The 16,473-nt window shown below is 39.3% G+C and overlaps 1 pseudogene across 1 annotated transcript in view; it reads left to right on the top strand.

Annotated features, from left to right (window-relative positions):
• The first annotated feature begins 7,696 nt into the window (after positions 1-7,696).
• Positions 7,697-16,473, top strand: part of LOC311123330 (NLR family CARD domain-containing protein 3-like) — a 12,028-nt pseudogene continuing 3,251 nt past the window's right edge. Inside the window, exons 1-4 of the transcript XR_014615152.1 lie at positions 7,697-7,806; positions 8,183-9,932; positions 15,908-16,077; positions 16,433-16,473. The exon at positions 16,433-16,473 is cut by the window's right edge and continues 6 nt beyond it. The product of XR_014615152.1 is annotated as an NLR family CARD domain-containing protein 3-like (transcript). The remainder of the gene's footprint in view (positions 7,807-8,182; positions 9,933-15,907; positions 16,078-16,432) is intronic.

The following is a 16,473-nucleotide window of genomic DNA, read 5'->3' on the forward strand; positions in this document are numbered from 1 at the left end:
GGCCCTGCCTCTAAAATGAGTCTCTCTGGGGAACATGACACCAAAGCTAAGAGGTGAGATGACAATTTTGTTTAAGAATTATTAAGAGTTTATTTCCTAAATGCTATTTCCACAATAATCAGAAATGGTTGCTTATGGGTACCTTCAATATTACTGTTCTCAGATGTTTAATTAATAGATTTTAGATGTATATCATTATTTATTTTTTTATTGCAAAACGCTATATATCCATTGTTTAGCTGAAATTGAATGTTCGTATCCTGTATATTTGACTGTATTATCTGGTTGTCTCACCTAGCTATCTTAAGATGAATGCACTTACTGTAAATCGCTCTGGGTAAGAGCATCTGCTAAACAGGTGGGGCTCTGCCCTGAATGACTGGTCGCCACTGCTCCAAAGCAATTACATGTTGCACAGGAACCACTGACTCGCTGCATGTTTCTATTATCAAGACACCTGCTGGTACCTCTTAACTGGTTAGGACAGCTCATGAGGTGTCCTAAATATCTGCCAACTAGGTGGGACGCTTATGAATAAAGAGGCTTCATGCATAGCTTTAATTTATACCCATAAGAGTAGGACTAAATGGCTTTATTCTCAGCACTTATACGACACATTTTCTACCCTGAGACGCTTTTTGGATATGGGCCCAGATCTCAAAACATTGTTTTAAAAAACGAATCATTTTGTTTTACATAATAAAAAATGAATATTACTAATGTAAGCCACTGTAAAGACTTGGTTTAGTTTATTGTGTGACTCTGCTCATGTCCGCGTTCTGAAGCTGTCCGCGTCCCCGTACAGAACTGTCCACGTCCACGTACGGTTTGGCGCCAAGCATATTGTCCAGTTACGCGCAGAGTGGGCTGAGGTGATGTTGGGAAATGACGACGGAGTTCGTTACAGTGTTGAGACATCGACGTTTATTGTTCAATTTGCTTTTTTGCTTAATGGTCAGTGACAGTATGAGTGTAGCCAGATCCTTTTCACTCGCTAGTCTTGTTTAATTGTGTGGTTCAACGGGTTCGTCATCATCCTCGAGGGACAGACGAACGACCTGCTAGTTAGCCAAGCTAGTCGGTACAGCTAGCTAAGCTAGCTACTCTACCAGCAGCGTCCTAGTTATCCTAGCTACCACTACATCATCACCGGCTGCCTGCATTTCTTGTGGACCGATGGAGCTACCTGGTTGTTTCTTCCACCTGTTAAATACCGTGGAGGGCTTCTCCCTCTCTCGTTGACGGATGCTGGCTACCTACCATCCCCCTGTCCGGTTCTCCTCTCTTCACTAGATGGACGGTAACTTTAGTGTTTAATCCCTCTGTGTCCAAGGACTGAACTTTTGAATATTTTTTTGGGGGCGCATCAAGTGACATTTTTTACAACGTTTATTTCGGATAAAATTAGTTCATTGCATCCGCCATGGAGCCCAGTTTCATAATATTACCTTCTGTCCCTGGTTATGAAGTAATCTCGAAACAACAGGCCTTATGTTTGGGCATTTTTCACCCTACCAGCTCCTATTAGTTCTATTGAGCTCCGTGACACCGACTCGCCTTCAGAACGTTCTATTCCCAGCCCATTGTTCTGCGTCACAATGCCAGCTTCACTATTGTTATCAATGATACCTGCCTGCATTAACCCTGTAGGTTTACCTCAGGTAACTTATTATTAACAAGGTTATGGCTACTTAGTGAGCGTTAACCCTGTAGGTTTACCTCAGGTAACTTATTATTAACAAGGTTACGGCTACTTAGTGAGCGTTAACCCTTTAGGTTTACCTCAGGTAACTTGGTGAGCGACCTCACTGTTCACCTGAATACACGTTGTGGTTAGCCACTGTCTGCAACACGATGGCTGGCATGTAGCCATCAAACATTAAACAGTTTCTGGTCATGGTTAACCATATATGTTTTAAGAAAAAAGTGTACAATCTAAAAAAACACGTCCCTGTTCTCTTTTTCAAGATGTGGCCGATTTAAACAGCCAGAAGACATTTTTTAAGTAAGAAATAACCATTTTTTTGACGACTTGTTGTTTCTAAATGGCTGCTGGGTAATTTGATATTCATCGCAATCTTAGTTTGTAGGCATGGAATTGAGCGAATGCTGCGCAGGTTCACTGAGTTGCAAACCAAATGGATATAATGGGGTGATTGTTGTCTAATCGGGTGGTCTAGCTAATGGATTTGTAGATCTGACGCAGTTGCTACCTCAGATTATGAACCTAGCAGATGTCGTGAATGAGTTGTGTAGTACCCACAGACGGCCACAGGGAGGCGCAAGAGAGCTATAAACCCATACTGTTTTTTTTGCCTTACAAACCCTAAACCTAACAATCAATCAATCAATCAATCAATCAAATGTATTTATAAAGCCCTTTTTACATCAGCAGATGTCATAAAGTGCTATACAAAAACTCTAACCCTAAATATAACCTATTTTAGCCTTAACCCTTAACCCTAATTATATTTTAGCCATAACCCTTTTTTTTTATTAACCCTAACCCCTAACCCTAGGTATAACCTATTTTAGCCTTAACCTTAACCCTAATTCTAGGGTAGGGTAGCCTAGAACACTTTTAGAAACTATTTTAGTAAAATATTATCTTAGTAAATACAATTATAGTACTAAATAACATTTTGATTATTTTGTTAATCAAAACCTGTCAAGCGTTTTGCTGTATTTTTGTTGTTATTAGTTATTTTATGATATTTGTTATTGCAAGGCAGAACACTTGATAAATAAGACACATTTGTTTTATTTTTCAAATGTGGTTTGAACTGGGTGACCTAGTAACCTCTATGTGAAAGTCCAGCAATTGGCGTGGGATAGGTGGGGCAGGTTTGAGACTGATCTAAGGAATTAACAAGAAAAATACACTTTATTTATCAGCTGCCTCACCAATGTCTTTATGTGAATTAATAACTTTTAATTGCTAAATTTCCAATAGATGGCTGCATAAGACCACGAAGCATCAGTTATAGGCTACAAGCAGCAAAAATATATGTCCCATGATTTTCTAAAATGGTCACTCATTACTTCACAGTTATCCATCCATCCATCCATCCACCCACCCACGCACAAAGTGTCTTCCCTGCCACTGTTTTGGTAAAAAAGTTGGGCTTGGGCTGGAGAAATGTATCCACATAAATGTATAGACAGAGGATGGATGCTAAGACTGACCATCCATGGTACAAAAACTATAGTTTTAACCATGTTTTGAGGCTTTACAGTGTTAGGAGTAAAAAAAACGTGTATTTTGGGTTCTGCTGAGCAGAGCTTCCCAAAGTCGGTCATGGCAGTTGAACTAAGCTCATAAGGCATTTATAAGTTATATTATTTTCTGAATCAATGGGTAGATATCATTAATTTATAAGTCCAAAAATGGATGTGGATCCAAAAATGGATGTGGATCCAAAAATGGATGTAGTAACTGTTGATTCACCTTCAACATAAACACAGACACTAGACACTGGAAATTAGATGTGCCTTGCAAAAGTATTCATCCCCCTTGGCGTTTTTCCTATTTTGTTGCATTACAATCTGTAATTTAAATGGATTTTTATTTGGAATTCATGTAATGGACATACACAAAATAGTTCAAATTGGTGAAGTGAAATGAAATAAAGTCCACCTGTGTGCAATCTAAGTGTCACATGATCTCAGTATATGTACACCTGTTCTGAAAGGCCCCAGAGTCTGTAACACCACTAAGCAAGGGGCACCACCAAGCAAGCGGCACCATGAAGACCAAGGAGCTCTCCAAACAGGTCAGGGACAAAGTTGTGAAGTACAGATCAGGGTTGGGTTATAAAAAAAGATCAGAAACTCACTAACTGTAAGTCGCTCTGGATAGCGACTGCTAAATGAAATTAAAAATTAAAAAATGTAATACCCCAAGAGACTTGCAGCTGTAATTGTCGCAAAAGGTGGCTCTACAAAGTAGTTACGCACGCTCAAGTTTTCTGTTTTTTTGTCTTATTTCTTGTTTGTTTCACCCCAAAAAATATGTTGCATCTTCAAAGTGGTAGGCATGTTGTGTAAATCAAATGATACAACCCACGGTTGACAGTGCATGTCAGAGCAAAAACCAAGCCATGAGGTCGAAATAATTGTCAGTAGAGCTCTGAGACAGGACAAAGAGGCATCAGCCATTGTCCTTCTACACTACTTGTGTTAAATTAACAGTGTGTTTGTGAATGATGATCTCTTTGTCAGGTTGTCAGGCTGTCTAGTCACAGAGGAAGGCTGTGCTTCTCTGGTCTCAGCTCCGAAGTCAAACCCCTCTCACCTGAGAGAGCTGGACCTGAGTAACAATGACCTGGAGGATTCAGGAGTGGAGCTGCTCTCTGCTGGACTGGGGAATCCCCACTGTAAACTGGAGACTCTGAGGTCAGTATTCCTGTATTTGGTCAACAAGTGATAACTGTTCACCAGATCCACATGTGTTTACCAGGTACACTTAGACCACACCATATGTGTTTGGACAGTGAAGCGTACAGTTTTAAATGTTTTGCTATGCTCCAGCATTTTGGATTTGAGATTAAATGTTTCCTATTAGGCGACATTACAGAATGTCACCTTTTTATTTGATGTTAATAGTTAGAGGTTAGTATGTTTTGTTGTAGCCTCTGTAACTCTCTCATTCATTATTATTCATGATTCATTCATGATATTTCTTAATCATGGCAGTCACAAGCTTGATTTAGTCATTGTCGGCAAGGAATATGGGATCTGTCGTGGTAATTATTCGAATCAAAGGAGAGACTTTTAGATTTCCTCAAAGCAATTTAGCTTTATTAATTACTGCAGTAATGGAGTGTTAACAGTCACCGAGTTAAAGCTAAGGTTACAGTTAAGGTGTTGAGTTAAAGCCCCAAAATAAACAGGATTCGTTTACAACTCTTTATAATCTTCCTGAGTCCTTGTGACGAAGAACAGATACGTGAAATTCGTATTATTGCAAGGCAGAACACTTAGACACATTTGTTTTATTTTTCAAATGTGGTTTGAATTGGGTGACCTAGTAACCTCTGTGTGAAAGTCCAGCAATTGGCGTGGGGCAGGTTTGAGACTGATCTAATACACTTTATTTCTCAGCTGCCTCACCAATGTCTGTACGTTAATTAATAACTTTTAATTGCTAAATATTTCCAATAGATGGCAGCATAAGACCACGAAGCATCAGTTATAGGCTACAAGCAGCAATATGATTGACATAAAATATTATGCAACCAAATACTACATGTCCCATGATTTTCTAAAATGGTCACTCATTACTTTAGCTAGCTATATATCTCGTATTAGGCCTGTGATGCTTTTGGAAGAGCAATTAAATAGTGACTATAGCAGGTGTTGAACCCCTGGTAAATAATCACTAGTCAGATGCTCCAACCTCAACCCTAGTATACATGCATTTTTAAATATCTAATATTGCCATTACATTTTTTTACATTTTAGTCTACGCTCTTATCCAGAGTGATTTACAGTAAGTGAGTGCATACATAAATTTTTTATTTTTTGTTTTTACTAGCGCCCCGTGGGAAATGAACCCACAACCCTGGCGTTGCAAACGCCATGCTCTATCAACTGAGCTACATCCCTGCCGGCCATTCCCTCCCCTACCCTGGACCAATTGTGCGCCGCCCCATGGGTCTCCCGGTCGCGGCCGGCTACGACAGAGCCTGGATTTGAACCAGGATCTCTAGTGGCAAAGCTAGCACTGTGATGCAGTGCCTTAGACCACTGTGCCACTCAGGAGTACAACCTCGGAATAGATAAAACAAGAGTGTTAATGTGTTAAATGCTTTTTCAGTCGTTCCTCTTGCGTTAGCAGTGTGGAAAGGGACAGTAAAAAGCGTGTGCAGGAGTTTTCCTGTGAGGGGGAGTGGTGGTGTATCCAGAGAAAAAACTAAACAAACCTTCTGAAATGTCTTTCATTGTCTTATGCTGCCATCTATTGGAATTATTTAGCAACTGCAGTAGTACTGAATAAAGTATATCCTTACTAAAGTAGTAATTACTCAGAATTTCAAAATAGGACATTTTCTAGTTCATTTACCACTTTCAACCATAACATAACAATTTATAGCATAACAAACAATGAAACTGACATAAACCAAAAACACCATACATTTAGTTAACAATATATATATATATATATATATATATATATATATATATATACTATTTATTTAGATGGGTGACATTATCTGCCAAAGTAATACGACTGTAGATAAAGAAGAGCTCTCCAGTAGGTGTACCAAAACATTCAAAGGCCATTTTCTCAAAATTGAGGTTACAAGTTTATCATCTTTCAAAGCAGAATTACTTTCCCATTGTTCCTCAACTGTAGTGTATGATATACCTTTTTCTAGCTGAGTCTCTACTTTTATCCTATGTAAAAAACACAATTTCAAATTTTGCTACATAAGATCGAATCGAGCCGGTCGGTCACATTTGACTGTATGAAACCTATCAGTAATACTTATTTCTCTGAGAGTGAGGCAGTTGTATATTATTACTGTGTAAAACCTAGCAGTACTACTTATTTCTCTGAGAGTGAGGCAGATATATTATTTCTGTGTAAAACCTAGCAGTACTACTTATTTCTCTGAGAGTGAGGCAGATATATTATTACTGTGTAAAACCTAGCAGTACTACTTATTTCTCTGAGAGTGAGGCAGATATATAGCATTTTACACAAAAACATGATTATTTGTCTCTCTGAAATGAAACCATCAAGTGATAGATTTTAAACAAATACATGTCTGTCATTGAACAACCCCATACCATGACTAGATGATGAAAAAACACACCAATCTCTTTCATAATTTCTTTAAACTATAAAAGCTAATTTACAAACATTTCTGAAAATGGATATATAGCGTTTTGGAATGAAACTCTTGTTTTCCCATCTGAGTTCAGAGTAGATGAGAGACATAATGTTTGTCTCTGTTGTGTTGAAGTCCAATCAAGCAGGAAAGACCAGCCTCCCATGTACCCAGCTGTGTGTCCATGAAGAGTGACCGGTCTATGGGTCATCCTATAATGTTTAGAAAGGGAGCCTTTTCTACTGAACAAAGGTAAGAAGAACTCATGGGTCATGGTCAGTGAGTTAAACAACACTGTCTCTAGTCATTTCTCATCTCCCATTTTACCATTTATTTTTGTTGTTTTCATAATCCATATGCTAAACCTTTTTTCAATTTTCATAGTCCTTAAACAATATTAAACAAACACTACATTCCCTCCCTGTGTGTGTGTGTGTGTGTGTGTGTGTGTGTGTGTGTGTGTGTGTGTGTGTGAGTGTGTGTGCACTCCCTGGATGAGGAGATGTAATCTGATGTTTTGTCCCCAGAAACCAACAGGAGAGATCAGAGTCAGAGATTCTCAGTGGTCAGTCTTCCCAGAGTCATCAAACAGACCTGGCCTCCATATTCAGTGTATGTGGTCCTGTTATGTACATTTGTTTTTGTTTACCTCAAGTAAAGTTGATCTGTCAATCATTCATTCATGTGTTAATGAGAAAGCATTTAGTCTCTTGCTTAACTTATATACTTGATTTATTTCAGTTGCTTGAAGAGAATATTATAACATTTGTGAAGAACGAGCTGAAGATGTTCAAGAGGATTCTTAGTCCAGAACTCCCAGAAGGCTTTGAGAGTCAGAAGCAGGATAAGGAAGTGGTGGATGCTGAAGATGAGAAGCAGGAGAGCAGTGCCAGAGAGGGGGCTCTGAAGATCACACTGCACGTCCTGAGGAAAATGAACCAGAAGGAGCTTACTGACACACTGGAGAAAAGTAAGAGCTGTCTGCCTCATGTTGAATGCTATTTTAGAACATTTAAAAGCTGTAGCTAAAGTACAGCTAAAGTAGCTGTGTAACTCAATGATATTGTAGCAGCCTTAACACAACACCTAGTGACCTCATCAAGTAGCAGCAGGGATGTGTTGTGTTGATTCATTTAGACAGAGAGAAGAGGAGAGACAGAGGAGAGAGAGAGAGAGAGAGAGAGAGATAGAGAGAGAGAGAGAGAGAGTAATGCATTATGAAAACATTTATACAGTCAGTTGAGCTAAATAATTATTATAATTTAAAATGTCATAACAGTCCTAGAATACTGTAGGCTTTAAATCAGACGTAATATTAATATCCTCTGTGTTATTTCTTCATTCAGATGAGCTTGCTGTGATTTGCCAACGTGAACTCAAATCTAATCTAAAGAAGAAGTTTCAATGTGTATTTGAGGGGATCGCTAAACAAGGAAACCCAACACTTCTCAATAACATCTACACAGAGCTCTACATCACAGAGGGTGGAACAGGAGAGGTCAATACTGAACATGAGCTGAGACAGATTGAGACAACAACCAGGAAACAAGCAAGACCAGAGACTGCAATCAAATGTAACGACATCTTCAAACCCTTAACTGGACAAGACAAACTTATCAGAACTGTGCTGACAAAGGGAGTCGCTGGCATTGGAAAAACAGTCTCTGTGCAGAAGTTCATTCTGGACTGGGCTGAAGGAAAAGCAAATCAGGATGTCCAATTTGTATTTGCATTCCCTTTCGGGAGCTGAATTTGATGAAAAAGGAAAAACACACTTTGATTGCACTTCTCAATCACTTCTCAATGGAAACCAAAGAGTCAAGAATCTCCAACTACGACAAGTACAAAGTTCTGTTCATCTTTGATGGTCTGGATGAGTGCCGACTGCCCCTAGACTTCCAGAAGAACAAGATCTGTTGTGACGTCACAGAGTCAACCTCAGTGGATGTTCTGCTGACAAATCTCATCAAGGGAAATCTGCTTCCCTCTGCTCTCCTCTGGATAACTACCCGACCTGCAGCAGCCAATAAGATCCCTTCAGTGTGTGTTGACCAGGTGACAGAGGTGCGAGGGTTCAATGACCCACAGAAGGAGGAGTACTTCAGGAAGAGATTCAGTGATGAGGACCTGGCCAGCAGAATCATCTCACACATAAAGACATCAAGGAGCCTCCACATCATGTGCCACATTCCAGTCTTCTGTTGGATTTCTGCAACAGTCCTTGAAAACATGTTGAGTACAGACCAGAGATAAGAGATGCCCAAGACTCTGACTGAGATGTACTCACACCTTGTGGTGTTTCATACCAAACAGAAGAATGAAAAGTATCTTGGGAAAGAAGAGACAGGTCCACACTGGAATGAAGAGATCATTCTGTCACTGGGAAAACTGGCTTTTCAACAGCTTATGAATGGCAATCTGATTTTCTATGAAGAAGACCTGAAAGAGGCTGGCATTGATGTCAATGAAGCCTCAGTGTACTCAGGATTGTGCACACAGCTCTTTAAAGAGGAATGTGGGCTGTACCAGGACAAGGTGTACTGCTTTGTGCATCTGAGCATTCAGGAGTTTCTGGCTGCTGTATATGTGTTCCTCTCATTCATCAACAACAATGAGAATCTAATGGCCGAACCTCAAGTTACTGAAGTTACTGTCTACAAGAGTGCTGTGGATAAAGCCTTACAAAGTGAGACGGGAAACCTGGACCTGTTCCTCCGCTTCCTTCTGGGCCTCTCACTGGAGTCCAATCAGAAGTACTTACGAGGTCTACTGACAAAGACAAGAAGCAGCTCACAGAGCCATGAAGAAACAGTCAAGTACATCAAGGAGAAGATCAGAGAAAATCCCTCTCCAGAGAGGTGCATCAATCTGTTCCACTGTCTGAATGAACTGAATGACCATTCTCTAGTGGAGGAGATCCAAAGCTTCCTGAGATCAGGAAGTCTCCCAGAAGAAGTACTGTCACCTGCACAGTGGTCAGCTCTGGTCTTTGTGTTGCTGACTTCAGAAAAGGAGCTGGATGTGTTTGACCCGAAGAAATACTCCAGATCAGAGGAAGGTCTTCTAAGGCTGCTGCCAGTGGTCAAAGCCTCCAGAGCTGCTCTGTGAGTATATAAAATGACATTTAAGTTCTAATCATCAGGAAGAAATATTCAGTTTAGAGAAATATATGTATTATAATATGTATATAATGTATAATATTAAATTGAAAAACTTACTGAATCAGTGCATTGGTGTTCACATTAGTATAACAATATGACCATGCAATTCTAGGAGACAGAAGATTAATATATATGTTGTTTAAGAGAATAAACCAAATGCATCTGCCATTGTCCTTCTACACTACTGGTGTTAACTTAACAGTGTGTTTGTGAAATCATGATGATGTCTTTGCAGGCTCTCATTCTGTGGACTCACAGAGGAAGGCTGTGCTTCTCTGGCCTCAGCTCTGAAGTCAAACCCCTCACACCTGAGAGAGCTGGATCTGAGTAACAATGTCATGAAGGATTCGGGATTGAAGCTGCTCTCTGCTGTCCTGGAGAATCCCCACTGTAAACTGGAGACTCTGAGGTCAGTATTCCTGTAGTTGGTCAACAAGTGATAACTGTTCACCAGATCCACATGTGTTTACCAGGCACACATAGTCCACACCATATGTGTTTGGACAGTGAAGCTTACAGATTTAAATTTGGTGCTATGCTCCAGCATTTTGGATTTCAGATAGAATGTTTCATTATACAATGTCACCTTTTATTTGAAGGTAATGGTGAGAGGTTAGCGTATTTTGTTGTAGCCTCTGTAACTTTCTCACTCATTATTATTCATGATTCATTCATGATCCTTCTCAATCATGGCATCATCAGGATTACTTTAGTAGTGTTTAGAATCATGTTATCTACTCACTTAGAAAGAAAATGACTCAACACCAACGAATAGCAGTGTGGTTTTAATATGATTTGACTCTTTGTCAGGCTGTCAGGCTGTCTATTCACAGAGGAAGGCTGTGCTTCTCTGGCCTCAGCTCTGAAGTCAAACCCCTCACACCTGAGAGAGCTGGATCTGAGTAACAATGACCTGAAGGATTCAGGAGTGAAGCTGCTCTCTGCTGGACTGGGGAATCCCCACTGTAAACTGGAGACTCTGAGGTCAGTATTCCTGTATCACTCAATGAACACACACACACAGGATACACACACACACACACACACACACTGGACACACACACACACACACTGGACACACACACACATTCTGGACAGACACACACACACTGGAGACACACACACACACACACACACAAGGATTAATTGAATAGTGTTTAGAAACATGTTATATACTGTTAATAATGATACATTAATTCATTTATATATACAGTATCTGTCAAAAGTTTGGACACATCTACTCATTCAAGGGTTTTTCTTTATTTTTACAATTTTTACATTGTAAAATAATAGTGAAGACATTAAAACTATGAAATAACACATATGAAATCATGTAGTAACCAAAAAAGTGTTAAACAAATGAAAATATATTTGAAATTCTTCAAATAGCCACCCTTTGCCTTGATGACAGCTTTGCACACTCTTGATATTCTCTCAACCAGCTTCACCTGGAATGCTTTTCCAACAGTCTTGAAGGAGTTCCCACATATGCTGAGCACTTGTTGGCTGCTTTTCCTTCACTCTGCCGTCCGACTCATCCCAAACCATCTCAATTGGGTTGAGGTCGGGTGATTGTGGAGGCCATGTCATCTGATGCAGCACTCCATCACTCTCCTTCTTGGTAGAATAGCCCTTACACAGCCTGAAGGTGTGTTGGGTCATTGTCCTGTTGAAAAACAAATTATAGTCCCACTAAGCCCAAACCAGATGGGATGGCGTATCGCTGCAGAAGGCTGTGGTAGCCATGCTGGTTAAATTCTAAATAAATCACAGTCAGTGTCACCAGCAAAGCACCCCCACACCATAACACCTCCTCCTCCGTGCTTTACGGTGGGAACTACACATGCCGAGATCATCCGTTCACCCACACCACTTCTCACAAAGACACGGCGGTTGGAACCAACAATCTCAAATTTGGACTCCAGGCCAAAGGACAAATGTCCACAGGTCTAATGTCCATTGCTCATGTTTCTTGGCCCAAGCACGTCTCTTTTTATTATTGGTGTCCTTTAGTAGTGGTTTCTTTGCAGCAATTCGACCATGAAGGCTTGATTCACACAGTCCCCTCTGAACAGTTGATGTAGAGATGTGTCTGTTACTTGAACTCTGTGAAGAATTTATTTGGGCTGCAATTTCTGAGGCTGGTAACTCTGATGAACTTATCCTCTGCAGCAGAGGTAACTTTGGGTCTTCCATTCCTGTGGCGGTCCTCATGAGAGCCAGTTTCATCATAGTGCTTGATATTTTTTGCGACTGCACTTGAAGAAACTTTAAAAGTTCTTGAAATGTTCCTTATTGAATGAACATCATGTCTTAAAGTAATGATGGACTGTCATTTCTCTTTGCTTATTTGAGCTGTTCTTGACATAATATGGACTTGGTCTTTTACCAAATAGGGCTATCTTCTGTATACCCCCCCTACCTTGTCATAACACAACTGATTGGCTCAAATGCATTAAGAAGGAAAGAAATTCCACAAATTAACTTTTAAGAAGGCACACCTGTTAATTGAAATGCATTCCAGGTGACTACCTCATGAAGCTGGTTGAGAGAATGCCAAGAGTGTGCAAAGCTGTTATCAAGGCAAAGGGTGGCTATTTGAAGAATCTCAAATCTCAAATATATTTTGATTTGTTTAACACTTTTTTTGGTTACTACATGATTCCATATGTGTTATTTCATAGTTTTGATGTCTTCACTGTTATTCTACAATGTAAAAAATAGTTTTAAAAACAACAAAACAAAAACTTGAATGAGTAGGTGTGTCAAACTTTTGACTGATAGTGTATATATACATATATGAATAGATATGGCAGGTTTCAGGACTCTGATGTATCTGAAAATGTTTAAAAAATATATTTTCACCACCAAAGAATATCAGTGTGGTTTTAATATGATTTGAATCTTTGCAGGCTGTCAGTATGTGGAGTCACAGAGGAAGGCTGTGCTTCTCTGGTCTCAGCTCTGAAGTCAAACCCCTCACACCTGAGAGAGCTGGACCTGAGTAACAATGACCTGAAGGATTCAGGAGTGAAGCTGCTCTCTGCTGGACTGGGGAATCCCCATTGTAAACTGGAGACTCTGAGGTCAGTATTCCTGTAGTTGGTCAACAAGTGATAACTGTTCACCAGATCCACATGTGTTTACCAGGCACACATAGTCCACACCATATGTTTTTGGACAGTGAAGCTTACAGTTTTACATTTGGTGCTATGCTCCAGCATTTTGGATTTGAGATATAATGTTTCATATTAGGTGACAGTATATAATGTCACCTTTTATTTGAGAGTATTTTCATACATATCTGTGTTACTGTTTAGAAATGAAATCACTTTATGTATCTAGTTCTCCCATTTGAAAAAGTCTTAATAATTTGGACATATTCACTTATATTGTATTAAAGTAGTCATAAGTTTAGTATTTGGTCCCATATTCCTTACCCACAGTGATTACATCAAGCTTGTGATTCTACAAACTTGTTGAAAACATTTGCAGTTTGTCTTGGTTGTGTTTTGGATGATGTTTTCCCCAATAGAAACTGAATGGTGAATAATGTCCTGTCATTTTGGAGTCACTTCACTTGTATTGTCAGTAAGAATAGAAGATGTTTCTGAACACTTCTACATTCATGTGGATGCTACCATGATTATGAATAATCATTAATGAATCGTGAATGATGATGAATGAGAAAGTTACAGAGGAACAAGGATCATACCCCCTCTGTTATTGGTAATGGTGAGAGGTTAGCATGTTTTGTTGTAGCCTCTGTAACTTTCTCACTCATTATTATTCATGATTCATTCATGATTTTTCTTAATCATGTCATCATCAGGATTAATTTAGTAGTATTTAGAAACATGTTATCTACTCACTTAGACAGAAAATTACTCCAGTCATCATCCACCATTCAGTTACTATCGGGCAAAACATAACCCAAAACACAACCAAAACAAACTGCAAATGCAACCAACGAGTTTGGGACCAAATACTAAACCTTGACTATTTTAATACACTATAAGTGAATTGGTCAGAATACTTATGACTTCTTCAAATAGGGGGACTAGATACATAAAGTGCTTTCATTTTCTAAATGGTGAAACAGATATGTATTAAAATACCCTCAAATAAAAGGTGACATTATATACTGTCACCTCATATGAAACATTTGATCTCAAATCCAAAATGCTGGAGTATAGAGCCACATTTAAAATGTTATCTTCACTGTCAAAATAGATATATTGTGGACTGTATACTCAATACAATCTAAATCTGATACCTCACTGTCTGTCTTTTGACTGATAGGGGCGGCAGGTAGCTTAGTGGTTAAGAGCGTTGTGCCAGTAACTGAAAGGTTTCTGGTTCTAATCCCCGAGCTGACTAGGTGAAAAATCTGTCGATGTGCCCTTGAGCAAGGCACTTAACACTAATTGCTCATGTAAGGCTGTCACGCTCGTCAGAAGGAGTGGACCAACGCTCAGCGTGGAATGCAAACATCTTTTATTATTATTCACCACACAAACAAAAACAACAAAACGATACGTGAAGTCCTTGGTTACATACACAAACCAACACGGAACAAGATCCCACCAACACAAATGCCCAAACGGCTGCCTAAGTATGGTCTCAATCAGAGACAACAAGCAACAGCTGATTCACGTTGCCTCTGACTGAGAACCACCCCGGCCAACATAGAAACACAATGAACTAGATCCTGAACATAGAAAAACAAAACATAGACTCTACACACCCTGGCTCAACATAACAGAGTCCCCAGAGCGTGACAAAGTCGCTCTGGATAAGAGCGTCTGCTAAATGACTAAAATGTAATGTAAATGATAATGCTTTTTAAACTGCTCTGGTCAGTCTACTCAAATATTTGAACTATACATTTTTCTCTCTACACACAATATTATGATTTTTTCTAAAAAATATATATATAATAATATATATATGGCAGGTTTCTATGGAGGACTAAAAGTGCCACAATTAAATAAATAAATACACCATTAAATAATTACTTAAATGTGTCATTAATTAATTAAAATTAGAATTAAATACATAAATGTGTAATTAAATGTATCATTAATTAATTCAAATACCGATTCATTTTATGTAAAATACATATATAATTATTTCACTATTTACATTTACATTTCATGATCCTGCATTGCAGTGATTCATGAATTACTTAAAACTGTCAAACTGACCCATCAAAAGTTGGTAGGCGGAACCTAACGCCTGATTGGTTACCCTCTGCATCAAGCCAAGACAAATCAATTCCGGATAATGGATTGATGCAGAGCTACTGAACACATTCCAATACACTGGGTGGCGCTATTCACCTTCAATAAGTTCCTCTGCTTTACTAGCTACATGCTCTGGGTCAGCAGGTCCTGCTTCTACATCCTCTGCTAAGTTTAAAATGTCTCTAACCAACTCCCTGGAAAGTTCACGGAGATCCTCCATTGTCTCTATCCAGGTTGGCCTACTCTACTTCAGACCAAAGCAATGGATCAGACTAGATTCGCGTTAGCCCCGCCCACTGACTTTGATGGGTCAGTTTGACAGTTTTAAGTAATTCATGAATCACTGCAATGCAGGATCATGAAATGTAAATGTAAATAGTGAAATAATTATATATGTATTTTACATAAAATGAATCGGTATTTGAATTAATTAATGATACATTTAATTACACATTTATGTATTTAATTCTAATTTTAATTAATTAATGACACATTTAAGTAATTATTTAATGGTGTATTTATTTATTTAATTGTGGCACTTTTAGTCCTCCATAGGTTTCAGGACACTGGCATGAATGAAAATGTTGAAAAAATATACTTCCACTATTTTGACCACCAAAGAATAGCAGTGTGTTTTTAATATGATTTGACTCTTTGCAGGCTGTCAGGCTGTCTAGTCACAGAGGAAGGCTGTGCTTCTCTGGTCTCAGCTCTGAAGTCAAACCCCTCACACCTGAGAGAGCTGGACCTGAGCTACAATCACCCAGGAGACTCAGGAGTCAGACTGCTCTCTGCTGGACTGGAGGATCCACACTGCAGACTGGAGAAACTCAAGTATGTAGAGGGTTTATGTCAATGTTCATATCAGACATGTTGGAGTTATCAGGCTAGTTAAGACAAACATTCTGACCACCACTTGGACTAAGTTATATATAGACTGTGTGTGTGTGTGTGTGTGTGTGTGTGTGTGTGTGTGTGTGTGTGTGTGTGTGTGTGTGTGTGTGTGTGTGTGTGTGTGTGTGTGTGTGTTTGTGTTGGTATGTTTTGGTGTGTGTGTGTGTGTGTGTGTGTGTGTGTGTGTGTGTGTGTGTGTGTGTGTGTGTGTGTGTGTGTGTGTGTGTGTGTGTGTGTGTGTGTGAGTTCAGGTGTATCCCTCAATGACTGTCTGTTCTTCTGCTTACCGCTACAGTGTGGAAGATGGTGGAGAGAACACAATGAAACCTGGACTTA

This window comes from Coregonus lavaretus, assembly GCF_964263955.1.
Source record: "Coregonus lavaretus genome assembly, contig: HAP1_SCAFFOLD_293, whole genome shotgun sequence".
Taxonomy (NCBI): domain Eukaryota; kingdom Metazoa; phylum Chordata; class Actinopteri; order Salmoniformes; family Salmonidae; genus Coregonus; species Coregonus lavaretus.